Source organism: Macaca fascicularis, chromosome 7, assembly GCF_037993035.2.
Source record: "Macaca fascicularis isolate 582-1 chromosome 7, T2T-MFA8v1.1".
NCBI lineage: Eukaryota > Metazoa > Chordata > Mammalia > Primates > Cercopithecidae > Macaca > Macaca fascicularis.
The window spans coordinates 19,508,372-19,531,501 of NC_088381.1; the positions used below are offsets into that span (position 1 = coordinate 19,508,372).

Sequence of the window (23,130 nt, forward strand, 5' to 3'; positions counted from 1 at the left end):
ATAAAAAAATAAAGTTAGAGTAAACACACTATATGATTTTAAGTCTTACTGTATAAAACTACAGTAATCAAATCAGTGACCCATCTGCAAAGGGACAGAAATATAAACACATCAAACAGAATAAAGAGTCCATTGAGGGTGGAGGGTAGGAAGTGGGTCAGGATCAAAAAACTACCTATTGGATACTATATGTATTACCTGGATGACAAAATAATCTGTACACCAAACCACTAAGACACACATTTACCCAGGGAACAGATCTACACATGTACGCGCCTTGGACCTAAAATAAAAGTTAGAAAGAAAAAAAAAATGTATACATCAAAAAGATTTTTTTAAAGTCTCCAGAAATAGACACACACAGATATGGCCAATTCATTGTTTAAGCTCTTTAAAAAATTTAGATATAATGCACATATCATATAAGTGGCCATTTTAAAGAATACAATTAAGTGTTTTGTAGTATACTCACAAGGCTGTATATAACCATTGCCATTATCTAATCCCAGAACATTTTCACCATCCCAAAACAAAATCCCATACCCATTAGCAGTCACTCCCCATTCCCTTCTTCTCTCAGCCCCTGGCAATCACTAAATCTTTCTGTCTGTATGGATTTGCCTATTCTGGGCCAAATGATATTTGACAAAGACGCAAAGGCAATTCAATAAAGAAAAGACAGGCTGGATGCTGTGGCACATGCCTGTAATCCCAACACTTTGGGAGGCCAAGGCCTCAAGTGGATAACCTGAGGTCAGGAGTTTGAGACCACCCTGACCAACATGGAGAAACCCTGTCTCTACTAAAAATACAAAATTAGCTGGGTATGGTGGCGCATGCCTATGATCCCAGCTACTTGGGAGGCTGAGGCAGGAGAATTGCTTGAACCCAGGAGGCGGAGGTTGCAGTGAGCTGAGATCGTGCCACTGTACTCCAGCCTGGTGACACAGCAAAACTCTGTCTCAAAATAATAATAATAGTAATAATAATAATACAGAAAAGATAGTCTTTTCAACAAATTATGTTGAAACAATTGCTATCTCCATATGTAAAACACAGAACCTCTGTCTAAATCTCACGCTTTACACAAAATGTAACTCACAACGTATCACAGATCTAAATGTAAATATACAACTTTTAGGGCAGGCAAGGTGGCTCACACTTGTAATCCCAGCACTTTGGGAGACTGAGGAAGGACGATCGCTGGAGGCCAGGAATTTAAGAACAGCCTGAGCAACAGAGCAAGACCCCATTTCTACAAAAGATTAAAATAAAAACAATTAGCCAGGCACGGTGGTACGTGCCTGCCTGTAGTCCCAGCTACTGGGAGGCTAAAGCAAGAGGATCACTTAGAGGCCAGGAAGTCAAGGCTGCAGTGAGCCATGATCATGCCACTGCACTCCAACATGGCCAATAGTGAGACTGTGTCTCCAAAAAAAAATAAAATAAATAAAAGTAAAAGATTTAACATGTAATAGGTTTATTATTATTAAAATTTTTTTAAATTTTTCAGTTTTAGCTTTTTTCTTTTTTTTTTTTTTTTTTTTTTTGAGACAGAGTCTTGCTCTTGTTGCTCAGGCTGGAGTGCAATGGCACGATCTCAGTTCACTGCAACCTCCGCCTCCTGAGTTCAAGAAATTCTCCTGCCTCGGCCTCCCGAGTACCTGGGATTACAGGCGCCCGCCACCACACCCAGCTAATTTTTGCATTTTTAGTGGAGACAGAGTTTCACCATGTTTGCCAGGCTGGTCTCGAACTACTGACCTCGTGATCTGCCCGCCTCGGCCTCCCAAAGTGCTGGGATTACAGGTGTGAGCCAGTGCACCTGGCCAGTTTTAGTTTTTAATATAGTAACTATCAATAGATATAAATCCATGTTAAAGAATCTTTAGATTACCAATCATTTTTAAGATTAGTAAGAGGTCCTGAGAGTTTGGGAATGACTAGATTATGTAATAGAGACCTATAATCATTTTTTTTTACTATTAATAACCTTGATTTATGGTATATATTTGAATGAGTAAACACTTTTTAATACTCTACTATCTGAACTTTTACCAATCATTCTTTCAATAAACAAACACTTGACAAGAACCCTGACAATAGCTGAGGGAAATATGAGATGAGTAAGTAATGCTCCCTGGCCTTTTAGACAGGGTGGCAAAAAGATCTGATCTCCAGGGCAGCAAGACACACTACAGTTGAGAAGGATCCTGAAGCAAAGTCTGGACTAAAAGGAAAGGATGTCATTATTGATTAGTCGGTCTCGGAAGGATAATGGCAACATTCATCCATTCGACATTTATTGAGAACATATGATATGTTTTAGGCATTTTTCTTTAGAATAAATTCACAAGGAAAACCCATACAAGAGTGGACAATGATAAAAATGTGCAAGTTGGACAGAAGATGTACAAGAGGTAACTTATCTAATGAATCTGAGAAAGCTGAACTTATACCAGTAGTGGTACACACACACACAGAACTTCCAATCAGCTTCGCTACTCTTAAAAAAAGAGATAATCAGCCAGGCGCAGTGGCTCATGGCAGTAATCCTAGCACTTTGGGAGGCCAAGGCAGGCAGATCCGTTGAGCCCAAGAGTTTGAAATCAGCCTGGAAAACTTGGTGAAACCCTGTGTCTACAGAAAGTATAAAAAATGAACCAGGTGTGATGGTGCCTGCCTGTAGCCCCAGCTACTTAGGAGGCTGGACCAGGGATGTCGAGGCTAACTGCTTATGACGGCCTTCTCAAGAAAATGGGTGAGGGGATGACAAACAACTCTGCGAATGAGTAATCAAGGTTCAAGTTGTCATGATAATGGTTGTTTAAACCACTCATTTTGCCATAACTAATCTATGACCAGACCAAACAGAAAATACTGTACTTCTGGCCAGGTGCAGTGGCTGATACCTGTAATCCAGCACTTTGGGAGGCTGAGGCAGGATGATTACCTGAGATCAGAAGTTCAGGACCAACATGGCGAAACTCCGTCTCTACAGAAAATACAAAAAACAGCCAGTCATGGTATCGTGTACCTGCAGTCCCAGCTACTCGGGAGGCGGAGGTTGCAGAGAGCCGAGATAGCGCCACTGCACTCCAGCCTGGGAGGCAGAATGAGACTCTGTCTCAAAAAAAAAAAAAAAAAAAAAAAGCATTGACAGAGTCATAATAACTTAAACTCTGAGTACTGGCCTAACCAATATTAAGATATAACATTATTGGAAAAATAAAAGGATCTAACTGTGTATGTGTAGTAGAAATGAGATGGGCAGTGAAAAAGTTAAATCATCTTCCATAGTGGAAAGCTGGTAGATAATGACTAAAACTGAACAATTAATCAGCAGCAACACAAACATCTTAGTTTGAGATATGGAGGTAAATACCAAAAGTACTAAAAGTGAATACTTCCCAAAGGATGAAAAATGGGACAGAGTGGAGAAGCCAGAAGACTCCTTTTTTAATAACAGCTTGTATATAACTATTAAACTTTTAAAATTACGTGCTGTTAAAACTCTAATAATAAAAACTAAATTTAAAAAGCAATTTGTAGAACTTTTTTTTTTGAGAGAGAGAGAGACAGACAGGGTCGGTCTCTGTCACCCAGGCTGGAGTGCTGTGGTGTGACCTCAGCTCTCTGAAAACTCCACCTCCTGGGCTAAAGCATTCCTCCTACCTCAGCCTCCTGAAAAGCTGCAACTACAGACACATGTCACCATGTCTGGCTAATTTTTTTTGTATTTTTTTGTAGAGATGGGTTTTACTATGTTGCCCAGGCTGGTCTCGAACTCATGAGCTCAAGCGATCTGCCTGCCTCAGACTCTCAAAGTGCTGGGATTACAGGCAAGAGCCACTGTGCCTGGCCAATTTACAGAACATTTAAATGCAGAAAGTTTTTCATGCCTTTAATCGCAGGACTTTTGGAAGCCAGGGTAGGCAGATCACTTGAGGTCAGGAGTTCAAGACCAGCCTGGCCAACATGGTGAAACCCCATTTCAACTAAAAATACAAAAATTAGCCAGGTGTGGCCGGGCATGGTGGCTCACGCCTGTAATCTCAGCACTTTGGGAGGCCGAGGCAGGCGGATCACAAGGTCGGGAGTTCGAGACCAGCCTGACCAACATCAGGTGAAACCCCATCTCTACTAAAATACGAAAAATTAGCCAGACGTGGTGGCATGTGCCTGTAATCCCAGCTACACATTTGGGAGGCTGAGGCAGAGGAATCACTTCAACTTGGGAGGCGGAGGTTGCAGTGAGCTGAGATCTGCCACTGCACTCCAGCCTGGTGACAGAGCAAGATTCTGTCTCAAAAAAAAAAAAAAAAAAAAAAATAGCCAGGTGTGGTGGTGGACGCCTGTAGTTCCCAGCTACTCTGGAGGCTGACGCAGGAGAATTGCTTAATCCAGAAGGCGGAGGTTGCACTGAGTGAAGATCACGCCATTGCACTCCAGCCTGGGCAACAAGAGCAAAACTCCATCTCAAAAAGAAAAGAAAAGAAAAGAAAAGTGCGCTCTACCTTGGATGACAGAGCAAGACTCTGTCTCAAAAAGAAAAAAAGAAAAAAAAAGAACTTCTATTTTCTCTTTTTTCAGATGGAGTTTCACTCTTGTTGCCCAGGCTGGAGTGCAATGGCATGATCTCGGCTCACTGCAACCTCCACTACCCGAGTTCAAGCGATTCTCCTGCCTCAGCCTCCTGAGTAGCTGGGATTACAGGCACCTGCCACCACGTCTGGCCAATTTTTGTGTTTTTGGTAGAGATGGGGTTTCACCATGTTGGTCAGGCTTGTCTCGAACTCCTGACCTCGTGATCTGCCTACCTCGGCCTTCAAAAGTGCTGGGATTACAGGAGTGAGCCACCACACCCAGCCTAGAAAGTTCTTGTGTTTTAAATTAAAAACATAAAACAGTACATATGTATGATCCCATTTCTATTAAAAATGTGTACACATAAATAAATTATGCACAGAAAAAACCTGAACTGAAATTTACCAACTATGAACAGTAGTTATAAGGGCTGGGCATTGTGGCTCACGCCTTTAATCCCAGGACTTTAAGAGGCTGACACTGGCGGATCACTTGAGGACACTAGTCTGAGACCAGTCTGGCCAACATAGTGAAACCCCATCTCTAATAAAAATACAAAAATTAGCTGGGCATGGTGGTGCATACCTGTAGTCCCAGCTACTCGGGAGACTGAGTCAGGAGAATCGCTTGAACCCGGGAGGCGGAGGTTGCAGCAGTGAGCCAAGATCATGACACAGCACTCCAGCCTGGGAAACAGAGCGAGACTCCATCCCCCATACCAAAAAACCCAGTAGTTATTTCTATGTAGTATGGTTATTTTCTGGTGGATGGGGGAATTCCTCTTTTGTAAATTTACTACAGAAAACATGTATTTTTACAATTAGAAGGAAAACTGGTTTTAAAAGATAAAATATTTAACTCTCCCATACATGGTCAAATGATTTTCAACAAGAGTCCCAAGATCACTCAAGGGGAAAGGAAAGTCTTTTCAACAAATCGTGTTGGGGAAACTGGATATCCACATGTAAAAGAAAAAAGATGGACTCCTACCTCACACCACATACAAAAACGTACTCAAAATGAAGCAAGAAACTAAACCTAAGAGCTAAAATTATAAAATTATTAGAGGAAGGCCGGGCACGGTGGCTCACACCTGTGATCCCAGCACTTTGGGAGGCAGAGGCAGGTGGATCACCTGACGTCAGGAGTTTGAGACCAGCCTGGCCAACATGGTGAAACCCCATCTCTACTAAAAATACAAAAATTAGCCGGGTGTGGTGGAGCACGCCTGTATTCCCAGCTACGAGGGAGGCTGAGGTAGGATAATTGCCTGAACCCAGGAGGTAGGGGTTGCAGTGAGTCGAGATCACGCCATTGCCCTCTAGCATGGGCAATGGAGTGAGACTCCGTCTCAAAAACAAAAACAAAAACAAAAACAAAAAAACACCACAGCCAGGCACAGTGGCTCACACCTGTAATCCCAGCATTTCGGGAGGCCGAGGTAGGCGGATCACCTGAGGTCAGGAATTTGAGATCAGCCTGACCAACATGGTGAAACCCCGTCTCTACTAAAAATACAAAATCAGCCGGGTGTGATGGCACAACAGTTCACTTCCATTAATATGGCCATTATAAAAAATAAATATGGCAGGTGCTGGTGAGGATGTGAAATCATGTGAAATGGCTGGTGAGCCATTCTGCATTGCTAGTGGGAATATAATATGGCACAGTTGCTGTGAAAAACAGCGCGGCAGTTCCTCAAATAACCAAACAGGGCCAGGAGCAGCGGCTCACACCTGTAATCCCAGCACTTTGCTGGGCCGAGGTGGGAGAATTGCTTGAGCTCAGGAGTTTGAGATCACCTGGGCAACGTGGCAAAACCCTGTCTCTACAAAATATGCAAATATGAGCAAGGTATGGTGCCGTGTACCTGCAATCCCAGCTACTAGAACCCAGGAGGCAGATGTTGCACAGAATGGAGATCGCACTACTGCACTCCAGCCTGGGCAACAGAGTGACACTATGTTTCTTAAAAAAAAAAAAAAGAAAGAAAGAAAGAAAGAAAGGGAATTATTTTAATTTTTTTTTATTTGAGATAGTCTCGCTCTGTCACCCAGGCTCTGTCGCCCAGGAGCCACCGTGCCCGGCTGGGAATTCTTACCCATGCTAAAATGCAGATAAACCATAAAGACATCACACTAAGTGAAAAGATTCAGCACAAAGGGACTAATATTATATGATTCCACTTATAATAGGTATCTAGAGTAATCAAGTTCAGAGACAGAAAGTAGAATGATGGTTACCAAGGGCTATGGTGAGGGGGTATGGAAAATTAGTGTTTAATGGGTATGGAGTTTCCTTTTAGGAAGATGAAAAAGTCCTACAGACAGACGGTAATGATGGTTGCAGAACAATGGAAATGTACTTAAGGCCACTGAACCGTACACTTAAAAATGCTTAACAAGAAAATCTTATGCATATTTTACCATAATAAAAGGAAAGTTTAAATTTTAAATAAGACTACCAGGCACTCCTCAGATGTAACTATAAAAGCCAAATAATTTTCACTATCTCACTCTAAATCACCAGTGGAAAAATCATGGGACAAATGGTATCCTGGGTGGAGTCCTTCAGTACACTGAAATAAATCTAAGAATAGACCTGTCCCAATTAGGAACCGAACACTAGGAGAAAGACCAGGAATTCTATAAGACACCAGGTTTGGCTGACTGCTTCTAAAAATGGCTCTCAATGACCCTCAACTCCTGCTATTGATCCTTTCCCTTGAGTGTGAGCTGTATCTAGTGACTTACTGCTAATGAACAGAATACAGCAAAAGTGATAGGATGTCACTTCCCAGATAGGTTATAAAAGACTGTGACATCTATCTTGCTCACATTCTCTCTCTCTGGCTCTTTCCACTTACTTGCTCTGATTAAGCAAGCTGCCATATCACCCTATAGAAAGGCCCACATAGCAAAGAATTGAGGCAGCTTCTGCTAGAAGATTATATGATTCTGCTTATAATAGACCAATAGCTAGCAAGGAACTGAGGCTCTCAAACGAACTATAGGAACTGAATCCTGCCAACAACCATCAGAATGAGCTTGGAAATCGATCCCTCCCAAGCTGGGCCTTGTAATGGCCGCAGCATACCTTGATTGCAGCCTATGACTGACCCTGAAACAGAGTATCCACCTGAGTCATACCCAAAATCTTGACCCATAAACATTGTGAGATAATAAATGTTGTTGTTTTAAAACACCAAGTTTTGAATAATTTGTTATCCAGCAATAGATAACTATATACCAGGTTCCTTTTTTGTTCTAGACTATGGATTATACCCGAAAAATTAACAACTTAGCTACGGTACCAGTACTGCCAATAATTATTTTAGATTTATTTTTTCAGTAAGACTTATAATAAAAAAAACTTGGTGCAAGAAAACTAGAAATTAAAGAAATTAAAGAAAACAGAAATTAAATAAATTCCTCCTTAGTAATATCCTTAATGACCTAACATAGGAAGTAAATAGCAGGCTAATGAATTCTGACAAAGATGCTAACTCTGGAGGTGTTGCCAAACAAACCAAAAGAAGATCAAAATATGAACAGAACATACTAAATAGAGATTAAATTTGTAAATGCAGAATAACATGTGGTGAAAAGTCATTTGAAAAAATTTGTTGGGTAGAAAAAGACTAAGAAAATAGCCAACAAATTAATAAGTAAACACTGACAATCCCCTAGATTATAAACTCCTTGAAGATGGAGACACACATCATAATCATTATCCTCTGCCATAACCAAGTATTGAGCTTTGCAGTTAATCAATAGATATTTGGCAAAGTTAATTAAAGGGCTCAAAATGAGACATCAAACTGTGTGTGTGTGTATATATATATATTATTTATTTATTTTTTTTTTTGGATGCAGGGTCTTACTCTGTCGCCCAAGCTGTAGGGCAGTGGTGCAATCTTGGCTCACTGCAACCTCAGCTTTCCGGGCTCAAGTGATCCTCCCACCTCAGCTTCCCAAGTAGCTGGGACTACAGAAACACATCACCATGCCCGGCTAATTTTTATATCTTTTGTAGACACAGGATTTCGCCATGTTGGCCAGGCTGGTCTCGAACTCCTGGACTCAAGCGCTATCCGCCCATCTTGGCCTCCTAAAGTGCTGGGAGTACAGGCCTGTGCCACCATACTTGGCCCCAAACTGTATGTAACTTAAGTCATATGGATTCACATATACAAATAGAGTAAAAAAGATAAAGTAGAACAAAAATAAGAATAAGAGGCACAAAGGGAAGTTTTCTGTCGTTTTGTTTTGAGACAGGGCCTCACTCTGTCACCCAGACTGGAGTACTGTGGCATGATCCCAGCTCATTGCAGCCTTGACCTCCTGGGCTCAGATGATCTTCCCGCCTCAGCCTCCCAGGTAGCTGGAACCACAGGTACACACCTACCTAAATTTTTGGAGAGACAGGGTTTTGCCATATTGCCCAGGCTGGTCTCGAACTCCTGAATTCAAGAGATCTTCCCAAAGTGCTGGGGTTACAGGCATGAGTCACCATGCCCAGCCAGGAAATATTTTTTAAATTGTGTAGGAACTTCAAGAAACATAAGCCAGACCAAACAAGACTTAAAGAAAAGAACTCCCTAAAAGAGTATTATCTGAGATATTAACATAACACTACAGTAAGTTTAGTCTTCTAACTTGAGGAACTCCTCACAAAATAGAGATTAAGACCAGACTACTGTACCTAGATTCAAATTCTGGCTATTGGGCCCATTACTTAACTTCTCTATACCTCAATTTTCTCATCTATTAAAAAAAAAAGGGGTAATGACAGTTGCTGAGCATTAAAAGTTCTAAGGTATATGTAAAGTGTTTATTCATCACAGTGCCTAGTTCACTGACTGTGCTCAATAAAATTAGCTGGGTGCGGTGGCTCACGCCTATAATCCCAGCACTTTGGGAGGCCAACATGGGCGGATCACCTGAGGTCGGGAGTTCAAGACCAGTCTGACCAACATGGAGAAACCCTGTCTCTTCTAAAAATACAAAATTAGCCGGGCATGGTGGTGCATGCCTGTAATCCCAACTACTAGGGAGGCTGAGGCAGGAGAATTACTTGAACCTGGGAGGTGGAGGTTGTGGTGCTCTGAGATCACACCACTGCACTGCAGCCTAGGCAACAAGAGCAAAACTCTGTCTCAAAAAAAAAAAAAAAAAAAAAGGTAATCATTACTTAACTAATTCTGCATGTTTCCTAACCAACAGAAGAGAAATGGTCACATTCACAGACATAATACTGTCCAAAGCAGGTCCTGTACTACTTAAATATTAAAGGAAATTATCATTTTTGCACAGAGGCCCAGAATTGAAACTATTATACAAATACTACTTATCAAATTCATATAAAAATGTTTTTGTCAGCAAAAGAAAATTACCTTACTAATATTATTACAAATTAAATTACAGCATTTGCATTGTTATAATTTTACTTTTAACGTTATTAATAATAGAAAAACCCCTATCTTTCACCATACACAAAAATCAAATCAAAATGGATTAAAGACTTCTTGAATCTAAGACCTGAAACTATGAAACAACTAGAAGAAAACACTGGGGAAACACTCCAGTACACTGATCTGGGCAAAGATTTATCGTGTAAAATCTCAAAAGCACAGGCAACCAAGGCAAAAATGGATAATTGGGATTACATCGAACTAAAAAGCTTCTGCACAGCAAAGGAAACAATCAACAAAGTAGACAACCCACAGAATGGGAGAAAATATTTGCAAGCTATCCATCTGACAAGGAGTTAACCAGAATATATAAAGAGTGCAAACAACTCAATAGCAAAAAAATTAAATAATCTGATTTTTAAATGGGCAAAAGATCTGAATGGACATTTCTCAAAAAAAAATGAGAAATTTTTTTTTGGGCCAAGAGCAGTGGCTCATGCCTATCATCTCAGCACTCTGGGAGGCCAAAGCAGGAGGATCACTTGAGCCCAGGAGTTTGAGGCCAGCCTGGGCAATACAATGAGACCCCGCCTCATTAAAAGAAAAAAAAAAAAACCACAAATGGCCAACAGGTATATGAAAAAATGCTTAATACCACTAATCATCAGAGAAACGTAAATCAAAACCACAATGTGGTATCGTCTCACCCCAGTTAAAATGGCTTATACGAAAAAGGCAGTAACAAATGCTGACAAGGATATGGAGAAAGGGGAACCCTCATGCACTGCTGGTAGGAATGGAAATTAGTACAGCCACTATGGAGGCAGTATGGAGGGTCCCCAAAACAACCAAAACTAGAACTTCCATATTATCCAGCAATTCCACTACTGGGTATACATCCAAAAGAAAGGAAATCAATACAGCAAAGAGATATCTGTACTCCCATGTTTACTGCAGCACTATTAACAATAGCCAAAATGGAATCAACCTAAGTGTCTATCTGGATGAATGGATAAAGAAAATATGGAATATTGGCCGGGCGCGGTGGCTCAAGCCTGTAATCCCAGCACTTTGGGAGGCCGAGGCAGGCGGATCACAAGGTCAGGAGATCGAGACCACAGTGAAACCCCGTCTCTACTAAAAATACAAAAAATTAGCCGGGCGCGGTGGCGGGCGCCTGTAGTCCCAGCTACTCAGGAGGCTGAGGCAGGAGAATGGCGGGAACCCGGGAGGCGGAGCTTGCAGTGAGCCGAGATCGCGCCACTGCACTCCAGCCTGGGTGACAGCGTGAGACTCCGTCTCAAAAAAAAAAAAAAAAAAAAAAAAAAAAAAAGAAAATATGGAATATTATTCGGCCATAAAAAAGAATGAAATGTTCTTATTTGCGGCAACATGGATGCAACTGGAGGCCATTACCTTAAGTGAAATAAGCCAAGTACAGAAAGACAAATGTTATATGTTTTCACTCATATGCCAGAGCTAAAAGAGTGAATCTCATGAAGACAGAGAGTAGATTGGCGGTTTATCAGAAGCTAAAAAGGGGAAGGGGAGGGGGAAGAAAGGGAAAAAAAAGAATATAAATGTATTTATTGTTACTGAACTGTACATATAAAATGGTAAAGATGGTAAATTATATTTGCATGCTTTACCTCAATTTAAAAAAAATTTTGGCTGGGCATGGTGGCTCACAACCATAATTTCAGCACTTTTGGAGGCCAAGGCAGGTGGATCACTTGAGCCCAGGAGTATGAGACCAGCCTGGACAACATGGCAAAACCCCATCACTACAAAAAAAAAAAAAAAATTAGCCTGGCATGGTGGCATGTGCCTGTGGTCCCAACTACTCAGGAGGCTGAGGTGGGAAGATTGCTTGAGCCCAGGAGGCAGAAGTTGTGGTGAGCCAAGATCATGCCACTGCACTCCAGCCTAGATGACAAAGTGAGACCCTGTCTCAAAAAAAACAAACCTTTTAAAATAAAGTTAATATAATTACTTGATCAAAAAGGAAATAAAAATAAACCAATGCCACCCACTATTTTTAGACTGGCAAAAGTACAGATTAGGACAGGCGAGGTGGCTCACACCTGTAATCCCAGCACTTTGGGAGGTGGAGGTGGGACGACTGCCCCGGAGTTGAAGACCAGCTTAGGCAACATAGTAAGATGCCATCTGTACAAAATTTTAAAAATTAGGTGTGGTGGCATGCATCTATAGTCCTAGCTATTCAGAAAGCTGAAGCAGGAGGATCACTTGAGCCTAGGAGTTCAGAGTTGCAGTGAGCCATGATTGTGCCACTGCATTCCAGCCTGGGTAACAGAACAAGACCCTGTCTCAAAAAAAAAAAAAAAAAAAAAGTATGGATTAGTTCTCAAATGTGTTTTAACTTGAAGCAAATTTTGAGTACTCACCTATAGAAAAGAGGCATTATCATAGTTAATATCACAGAAGAAAGTATTTAAATTAAAAAGTGAGGACTTTTGTACACCTCTAGTAGGAATATACTTTGTTGTTGCATACTAATCGTCCAGTGTGCATGCTAAGGGAATGTACTTTGAAAATGGTATTGTACTGTATTATAAAACAAAGCTGAAGATATGCGTACCCTGTGACTCAGCAACTCCTTTACTAGGTATATATCCTAGAAATATCTTTTCCCTATGCACACCAGCAAACAGGTACAAGAATGTTCAGTCACGTCGTCCACAAATGGTAAAAACTACAAACAACCCAAATGTCCAGCAAGAGAAGAATGGATAAATTATAGTATATTCATCCAGTATATACATTCATATAGCAGCTTCTTACTGCTGCCGTAACAAATATGACAAATTTAGTGGCAAAACAACACAAATTTATATTCTAATAGCTCTAGAGGTCAGAAGTCTGGGCTTCTACTGGGCTAAAGCTCTAGGGAGAATTTATTTGCTTACCTTTTCTAGCTTCTAGAACCCACCTGAATTCTGTTTTGTTTTTGTTTTTGTTTTTTTGTTTTGTTTTTTAAGAGACAGGGTCTCACTATGTTCTCCAGGCTGGAGTGCAGTAGCTAGCTATTCACAGGCTCAATTATTACACACTACAGTCTCAAAGTCCTGAGCCCAAGCGATCCTCCTGCCTCGCCTTCCAAATAGTTGGGAATACAAGTGCACCACCAGGCCCAGCTTGCCTGAATTATTTGGTTTACCGCCTCATCCCCCACCTTCAAAGTCAGTAGTATAACATCTTCAAATCTCTCTCTGACCCTTGCTTCCACGTCACATCTCCTTCTCTCTCTCTGACAAAGTACATGCCTCCCTCTTATGAGCACCCCCTTGTGATTACATCGGATCCACCCAGATAATCAAGGAAAATCCTCCTCTTGCAAGAGCCTTAATTTAATCACATCTGCAAAGTCTCTTCTGCCACATAAGTTAACATATTCATGTGTTGGGGATTATGACATGAACATTTTGGGGGGCCATTATTCCACTTACCACAAAACTACACTAAAAAGAAAATGAAGAAAATATTGCTGCCGGGCGCGGTGGCTCAAGCCTGTAATCCCAGCACTTTGGGAGGCCGAGACGGGTGGATCACGAGGTCAGGAGATCGAGACCATCCTGGTGAACACAGTGAAACCCCGTCTCTACTAAAACTACAAAAAACTAGCCAGGCGAGGTGGCAGGCGCCTGTAGTCCCAGCTACTCCGGAGGCTGAGGCAGGAGAAGGCGTGAACCCAGGAGGCGGAGCTTGCAGTGAGCTGAGATCCGGCCACTGCACTCCAGCCTGGGCGACAGAGCGAGACTCCGTCTCAAAAAAAAAAAAAAAAAAAAAAAGAAAATATTGCTATACTGAACTATATGAATCTCACAAACAACAATGAAAAAAGTTAAGCAAGACAAAATAATATACACAGTATGAGCCCTTTTACAGATAAAAGTTCAAAAATAAGCAAAACTAAACTACATTAAATGGAGATGCAAATATAGATTGTTAAGTTTATAAAGAAAAGCAAAAACATTATTATCACAAATATCATAAGAATGGATAGCTCTGGGGTAAAGAAAGTAGGTGAAAGCCAGGCAACTTACACCTGTAGTAATCACAGCTACTAGGGAGGCTGAGGATCACTTGAGCGCAGAAGTTTGAGACTAGCCTAAACAACATAGGGAGATCCCATCTCAACAAAACAAAACAAAAAAGGCAGGTGAGATCAGGAACGGGAGTCTGAGATTTTGGCAATGTTTTATTTATTGAACACTGGCTTTATAATTAATTATTAATTAAACTGCACATATATGTTTTATATACACCACGACTAATATAGCTTATAAAGAACAGTAACAGGCCGGGCGCGGTGGCTCAAGCCTATAATCCCAGCACTTTGGGAGGCTGAGACAGGTGGATCACGAGGTCAGGAGATCGAGACCATCCTGGCTAACACGGTGAAACCCCGTCTCTACTAAAAAATACATAAAAAACTAGCCGGGCGAGGTGGCGGACGCCTGTAGTCTCAGCTGCGCAGGAGGCTGAGGCAGGAGAATGGCGTAAACCCGGGAGGCAGAGCTTGCAGTGAGCTGAGATCCGGCCTCAAAAAAAAAAAAAAAAGAACAGTAACAAATAATAGTTATACAAACCAGAAACAGAGAAAGCCAGACATATAATAGATTAGGCAACAATAATCTAGCAATGTGAGAGACAGCAGAAGAGTGCCCCATCTACACAATTTAAAAAAGCCAGTTCACCTGTGAGTTGAGCATGAAGCAGAAATATAGGTTTGGAATAAAGAAACAACCTTAGAAGTATGCACACAATTTACATCTTCCTAATAGAGTACACATTTCTTGAGGTCAAGAGCATCTACGCATTCAATTCTACTCATCTAGCATCTAGCCTAATACCTACCATAGAACCTTTCACCTCCCATACGGCTGAATGAAATTAAATAGTCCTTCGGCAAATAACTGGACAGTTGATTTGAAAATTTAACACATGCTCATTCAATAAATTGTCATGAATAGATGGAAGAGAAAAAAGAAGCATAATGCATAGCTTTGCCCTTAATGAGTTAACAATCAGGGGAAGAAAAGTTATTATTTCAAAAAATAATTATTTCCAAAATAATATTTGAATGAGAACACATAATACAAAAACAGAAATTAACAGTAACTATCTGGGTTTAAAAGGCAAAAAAATAGGGACTCAGCACCGTGGCTCATGCCTGTAATCCCAGCACTTTGGGAGGCCGAGGCACACGGATCACGAGGTCAGGAGTTTGAGACCAGCCTGGCCAACATGGTGAAACCCTATCTCTACTAAAAATATAAAAATTAGCCAGGCATGGTGGCAGGTGCCTGTAATCCCAGCTACTCAGGAGGCCGAGACAGGAGAATCGCTTGAACCCAGGAGGCGGAGGATGCAGTAAGCTGAGACTGCACCATTGCACTCTAGTCTAGCTGACAAGAGTGAAACTCCATCTCAAAAAAAAAAAAAAAAGTAAAAAATAGAAAAAGTTAACCTACATCAATTTGTAAGGGCCAAATGCATACAAAATATTGAACGGGGAGGTTAATACTAGCTAGGATTGTCATACAAAGTTTCTCACAAGAGGTGGATATGATTTGTAGAAGAGGGTCTGGTCAATTGCAAAAGAGCCACATATCTCTCCCATTCCTGTACATACATCCCTTTGCAATGTGCCCTTGATACATATCCCATGGAGAGATAGGATTGTGCTGGGCACTGTGGCACATACCTATAATCCCAGCTACTAGAGAGGCTGAGGCAGGAAGATTGCTTGAGCCCAATAGTTTCAATCCAGCCTGGGCAACATAGCAAGATCTTGTCTCTAACAAAAGAGGTAGATCATTCCTTTGGTTCCTTTCTCCTTCTCTGAAACTGGGGTTGGCCATGTGACTTGTTCTGGCCAATGGGACATTAGCAAACATGACCCAGAATCCAGAAAAGCACTTATACACTGGACTTGCCCTCTTTTGCTACTTTTGGAGCCCAGACTCATGAGAACGAACTCAAGCTAGCCAACTGTCTCATATAAATGAGAACAAACAAGACCAAAAAAAGTACTATTCAGCTGAGCCTAAACTGCCAACCCACAGAACAGTTAACTTATAAATAATCACTGTTTTAGCATCTAAATTTTGGGGTGCTTTGTTTCAAGGCAAAAGTTAACTAAGGAGGTATGCAAAGGCACAGAAGAGGAAACAAGCATAACATAACAAGCGCATGGGAAAATAAATGATAAGATTAGTCTACATCAGGGGTGTCCAATCTTTTGGCTTCTCAGAGCTACAGTGGAAGAACTGTCTTATACCACACATGAAATAAACTAACACTAACGATAGCTGATGAGTTAAACACACACACACATAAACACACACACTACAAAAGCTCATAATGTCTTAAGAAAGTTTACAAATTTGTGTTGAGCCACATTCAAAGCCCTCCCGGGCTGCATGCGGCCCATGGGCCACAGGTTGGATAAGCTTGGTCTATGTGAAAAGGGTGCTTATTGGGAGAAAGAATACATAGGCCTGAAAGGTAAACTGAGTTCAAACTGCAAAAACCAGGCTAGGAAGAGGATGGATATCATTCTGTTTCGGTCGGCAGGGTGGCACAGGGTGGGCCTGAAGGCACCCCTCCAGGAGCAGGAGGATGATATGATGTAAGAGGAAAAAAAGTCCACTTAGAAGACGATTACTATCACTGTTATCTCGCAGGCTAAAGGAATAAACTTCTCCTACATTTAGGAGGGAAACTAGATAATTCACCAAATAGCACAGTTTTATAACTGTTATATAGTTTATGTAAGATTCTACTCTTTGGCCAGACCTGGTGGCTCACACTTGTAATCCCAGCACTTTGGGAGGCCAACGTGGGTGGATCACCTGAGGTCAGGAGTTTGAGACCAGCCTGGCCAACATGATGAAACCCCATCTCTACTAAAAATGCAAAAAAAAAATTAGCTGGGCATGGTGGCGGGCACCTGTAGTTCCAGCTACTCGGGAGGCTGAGGCAGGAGAATTGCTTGAACCCGGGAGGCGGAGGTTGCAGTGAGCTGAGAACGTGCCATTGCACTCCAGCCTGGGTGACAAGAGCAAAACTCCATCTAAAAAAAAAAAAAAAGTATCTAAATTGTTATGTTTTAAAATAAAACAAGATCATGTGTAGAAACAAGTTTACAAAGAGTACACACCTGCTAAATTTTTCAAGGCATCTAATATACTGATAAACAACAGAAATAAGGTGCAAGGGTAGGAAAAGCCCAATGGGATTTTGCTTTTGTTTTTGTTTTTATCCCATAGATCTTAGCAAGAGCTCCTCTGAAGAGTTAGTAAAAAGAAATGAAGATTTGTAAAGAACTCCATTTGCTGATGACAAAAGAAGAGAAGGTAAGTTTATTCACCACTCATACTTCAACTGTTCTTTATAAACTTTCAGGGGAGGTAAATTATACTTCAGGCAACCTGCAATCTCTCTGAGCTCAGTAAATCTAAGTAAAATATCTATTAAAAGTAAAGAGAAGCTTTACAGGTCAGTATGGTTACAATTACTGACAACAAAATAAAAGTGTAAACAACCTAGTTTTCCTCTCCCTGGCTACCATACTAGCAACACATAAACAAATTCTTCCCTTACAGGAAGTACAGTGTAACTTACATGGCCAGATTGTTAAGGAAAACACTAAACATCCCTTGGGTAAACAAAATCATTCCTCAAGTAAAATCTACTATAACCAAATCAACCGAGCAAAGCATTATGTCTGCGATTCCCACTAAGACAAAGAAAAATCAATACAGAACCTTTTCTGTATCTTCATTGCAATAACATTTTAAGTATATTAACTTCCTTTTTTTTTTTTTTTTTTTTTGAGATGGAGTCTTGCTCTGTCACTCAGGCTGGAGTGCAATGGCACTGTTTCGGCTCACCGCAAGCTCCGCCTCCCGGGTTCAAGCGATTTTTCTGCCTCAGCTTCCTGAGTAGCTGGGACTACAGGTGTGCGCCACCATACCCGGCTAATTTTTGTATGTTTTGTAGAGACAGGGTTTCACCATAGTGGCCAGGCTGGTCTCGAACTCCTGACTTCGTGATCTGCCTGCCTAGGCCTCCCAAAGTGCTAGGATTACAGCATGAGCCACCCCGCCTGGCCTCAACTTCCTTTTTTTAAAAACAGCAAAACTGGCCAGGCACAGTATAATATAATATATCCTAATCACTTGTACATTTAATGAATCACCTATAAGATGCTGGACCCTAGCTACAGAGACACTATAGCCATCTACTTGGAACGCCTCTTTCTTGTAACCATGGCTTGTACTTTGGCTTCTGGTAACACAGTCCTAACTTCTCATGGTTCAAACAGAGACTGTGAAAACATAACATAGGAATTTTGTCAGTATTCAAGCAATTGAGGCTTGGGAGAATCCAAAGTAGAAACCCATATTGGAGGAAGAACGGGGACTCTTTAGGACAAAACTCTTCCAAGTGTTCTTGTGTTCTGAAAGAACTTGTCTAAAGCTGTTTCAGGGGTTGTGTGGACATTTAATTCCAAATAGCCTTTTAAATTTAAAAACATTTATTTTTTCATTATTTATTTAATTATTTAGTGAATTATAGGGATAATATATCCACTAGCCTCTGAACCTGGTGAAGTATGTAGAATGAACTGTGGCTGATGAAACAGAAACTTCTTCCCTGAACCCACCTCTTGACTGTTAGGTCTGTTAAATGTTCATGTCTGCATCTTCCCTTCACAATACTTGGAACACTTGTAATTCCTTCCTCTGCAAATGTCTGCTTCCACTATTTGTAAGCTCCAAAAGTGAGTAGATTATTTATCTTGTCGGCTGTTAAATCTCTAACCCCTAGCACAGTAACATGGTAGATGCTTAGCAAGTATTCAATCAAGGAATGAGGCTACTATTATACAGTAATTCCCCTTATCCATGGTTTCACTATCTGCAGTTTCAGTTACCCATGGTCAACCACAGTCCAAAAATATTAAATGGAGAATTCCAGAAATAAACAATTCATATGTTTTAAATTGTACGTTGTTTTGAGTATGGTGATGAAAAAAAAATCCATAAATACTGAAGGTATATTGCAATATTACTAATCAAATAAACAGAAATATCTCCAGCTACATTTTGGGTGTCTCTCAAAAACCTCAACAAGAGCAAAAAATGAATACATGACTACAGTAATTTTAAGTAGTATACCCTCAAATTGAAAAGACTATTTGCTATATATTTATAAAAGAATATTTCCTATAGGAGTTTTTTTTAAGTGTGGAAAGAAGTAAGCTATAGCTATATTTTCCATAATTCTCAAAGACTTTTTATTTTGCTGATCAACTCAGTACTTACTAGTTCAATAATGATCATAAACACTTTCCCTTGTCATATATTTTTATTTATTTAAGAGATGGGGTCTTGCTCTGTCACCTAGGCTGGAGTGCAGCGGAGCAATTACAGATCACAGCAGCCTCAACCTCTGATCCTCCCACTCTGTCTCCCTAGTAGCTGGAACCACAGGTGTGAGCCACCATGCCCGGCTACATTTTTGTTTGTTTCTTTTTTGTAGAGACAGGATCTCCCTGTGTTACCTTGGCTGGTCTCAAACTCCTGGGCTCAAGTGATCCTCCTGCCTTGGCCTCCCAAAGTGCTGGGATTACAGGCATGAATTGTTTTTTTTAAAGCAGCAAACGTTTATTAACTCACACAGTTTCTGAGGATTAGAATCTGAAAGTGTCTCAGGTAGGTGGTTCTGGCTCAGAGTCTCTCATGAGTTGCAATCAAGCAGTCATCTGGATATATGTTACTTTTTAAAGTCATAAAGCATATAAAAAAATTGGCTGCCCCCAACCAAAGTGAAATTTAAATTCCACGATCACAGCTAACTCGGATCTGTAATATTCATTTACTGTGAAAAACCAATAACTTATTGTTGCCATATTTTTAATGCACTTTTTAGAAGTAAAATACCCTCAAAAATTGTCTAAATTATACAAACTTCCCTTCTAGTATTACATCTAAAGATATTTGAAGCCCCACATAATTGAGTTCAATTTGCTAAAGCAAATGAGGTCTAACCTCATGAAGATTTCCTGAAGTATTAAAATAATCAGCACTTAAAATCAAAAGAAGATACAAAAAACTGAAGTCATATATAATGCAGTAGAGAATTTACTAAATTATGTATTAACCATAGTACAAGATAATGAACAAGATATATTATTCTCAGTCAGCCCCCTACCAATGTACAAATTTGCATCAACTTGATATTACATATTAAATTAATGAAGTTATGGACTTTAATTTCTTCTACGTGTCTAAAACTGGAAGAGGGGAAAAAGCATTTCCTAACATTCTATCATAAAAGAAAAATGTTAGAGAAACTTTCCTTTAAAATCATGCTTCATATGTCCCTTTCCGAGTCTTGATAAAATGTTATCATATAGGAAAACATAAGCTTCTAAATCAAAGATTGCCTTCAATGTTTTCAATTTGCATAGATCACAATATAACATACACTTATTAATCTTGTATTTGTCATCATTACTGCTTCTTTCTTTAAAAAAAAAAAAAAAGGAAAGAAAGCCAGCAATACATAGCATTCAATTCCCTCGATAAGTTAAAATCATTTCCTCCCTCTATCCCCAAATGAACGTTATTCTATTCCATTTAGCCAAAAGTACACAGCCAACATACCTTTGTGGTATACTGTGGCAAATCAGGGTTTAGATACCAATGCAACTGTTATGAATGGCTCAGAACCAAACATTGTAACAAAACACACTGAGTGGATCCTCCCTCTGCGTGTGTGTGTCTACATGTGCCCATTCATAACATGACCCTCCTACACACACAGAAACTCAATTTCTACTGAATAACAAAACATCTTCACTTTATTAAAAGTGTATAATAAAACTGTCCTCTTTAGTGTTCAAAGAAAGAACAAGTTCTAAAGTGATGAGAGAGAAGAGTTAATACCATCATTGCTGCTACCCATCAACTTTAATTCAAAGTACAACTCAATGTCATTTTTACCTCTACTGTAGCCTCGACGGAAACAAAATTAACTTCGCCGTAGGATAAAGTATCCTGGCATCCCAATGGATTATTTACTTCTCTGATTTGACAGAACATATACGTGGGTCTTTTGTCCCTCCCACAGCATCCCAGGGTGTCAACATCATCTCTGTCAAAGCAAATGACGAGCAAATCCCTCAGATCACTACTTCAGCACCCTAAGTACGAGAAAGTCGCGGCCTTCACTGTCGTTACAACACAGCAAACAGATTCCGTAGTCCCATGTTCCTTTCCATTATAGTTGGGGAGGTGGGTGGGAAATAAGCGCTCAGATTTCCTAGGAATCCTTCGTGTTCGGTGCTGGTACCAGGAGTGGCATAAGTACAAGTGATATGTGGGTCACCCACAGAGAGAGACGCAGAACGAAGCTTCATGACCCTCCAAGTTCAGTGAAGACACCCAAAGCCTCGGGCAAAACGGGGCGGCAGCCTTCGGGGAAATGGGGCAGAACCAGAACGATCTCCGAGATGGAGAGTGACGGGGTCTGGCACGAGCCCGGGGCTTGCAGCGACCTGAGAGTCCCCGGTACCCCTCCCCTCCTCAGCAGGCTCGGTCACTCGGCGAGGGGTGCGGCCGGAGGAGGGGGTCGGGACTGGGGGAGGGCGGCGCCCTGGGGGGTCGGGGGGGTGTGTCCTACCTGGGCCGTGGCGGACGCAGGGGTTTCTGGAGGAGGGCTCTGGTCCACCTCAGGACCGGGACCGGCGGGGGTTAACCCTCAGCAGGCGGGACCGCCACTGCCTGCCCATCCCCCGCCGCCGACTGCGGCGGGACCCGAGCGCGGCTTCCAGGGCCGGCCGGCTGGGTAGTTCCCTGGGGTACCGTCCGCGTTTACTGGCGGCGGCGGCGGCTGCTGCTGTTACTGCTGCTGCCGGCTCCCCCAAGCCGCTGCTCTTGTGCCAGCACCTGCTCCCCCTCCTGCCGCCGCCGCCGCCTCGTCCCCACCGCTCCCATCGCCGCTGCGGCGACTACTGCAGCGCCCGCTGACCCGACCCGACGTTATTCTCCCCCCCTCGTAACCCGACACAGCCTAGCCCACCTGCCCTGCCAGCGCGCACGCCCACCTCTCCGCTACAGGTGCTGATTGGAGAGTGCGTTCCGAACTCGCAGCGTCGGTTGGCTAATCCCATTGCCTATCACGAAGGGGGCGGAGAGTCGGTCAGAAACCGTCTCCGCCCCCCACCGGAGAATTGCCGCTATCTTCAGGTTTGCCTGAGAGGGCGAGTTACCGGGAAAGGAGCATCACAATGGCAGCGCGCATGCGCCTAGGAATTCTGGGCCTCGTAGTTCCAGCCACAGCCGCAACTCCCCGCCCGTCCCGAGGAGAGAAGTAGGGCTTCCGAGACAAGTAGTTTGCGCACATAGGTGTTTTCCTAGCGTGACAGTTAAATTCATTATAGAGGGATGGTTGGGACCCCAGGGTTGGGCTTTTCGGAATAAAATCGGAAATGCTTTGTCACGATACGAAATTACACACTGAGGCAGTCGCGATGAAGGGCCCAAATCGTGAGGCCCTGCAAGCCTTAAGGATCCATCCTCTTCCTCAGCGTCAGCGCTGCCAGGATCCCGCAAATTGGCGCCGTCCCCAGAACCGCCTAACGTGAAGCTAATCATCTTTGGGGGACCGGAGAAGGGCCTTAGGTGTGACGAGGAAAGGAGATGGGCACTTCCATAAACGAATGTCAGCCTAGAGACCGGAGTGTCCTTACGGTTTCCCAACCCAAGAGCAAGATTTCATTCCCTCTGTGAAACCAGCTAAAGACTCAATGAGCAGCCCCGGTGCACACCAGTGTGCGATGCTAAGCAAGTGTATGCGGGAGGTGCTTAAAGCCTTTCAAAGAAAAGCGAGGAGGGCGGAGCAAGGACGCTGTGCAGGATGCGTTTCTATTTAGTGTGGTGTCAGCCGCTTTGGTGGAGGAAAACCTTAAGATTAAGCACCTCTCCCATCTTTGCCCACCAATGTACAGTAGAGAAAACCCATTAAAAACCCTAAACAGCTTTCTTAAGGTTATAAAACTAATTAGTGGCAAAATGAAAACTCAGGTCTCT

The 23,130-nt window shown here is 41.9% G+C and overlaps 1 protein-coding gene across 7 annotated transcripts in view; it reads right to left on the minus strand.

Annotated features, from left to right (window-relative positions):
- TTBK2 (tau tubulin kinase 2) overlaps positions 1-22,056 on the minus strand; it is a 173,453-nt gene extending 151,397 nt beyond the window's left edge. For 6 of the 7 annotated variants that reach the window (XM_045397236.3, XM_073995633.1, XM_065547834.2 and 3 more), the window contains exon 1: positions 21,722-22,056. The gene's annotated coding sequence lies outside the window, so the exon portion shown is untranslated. Of the gene's footprint in view, positions 1-21,042; positions 21,571-21,721 lie in introns of those variants that run through there. The other variant, XM_045397237.3, reaches the window with a different exon arrangement.
- Between the last annotated feature and the right edge of the window lie 1,074 nt (positions 22,057-23,130).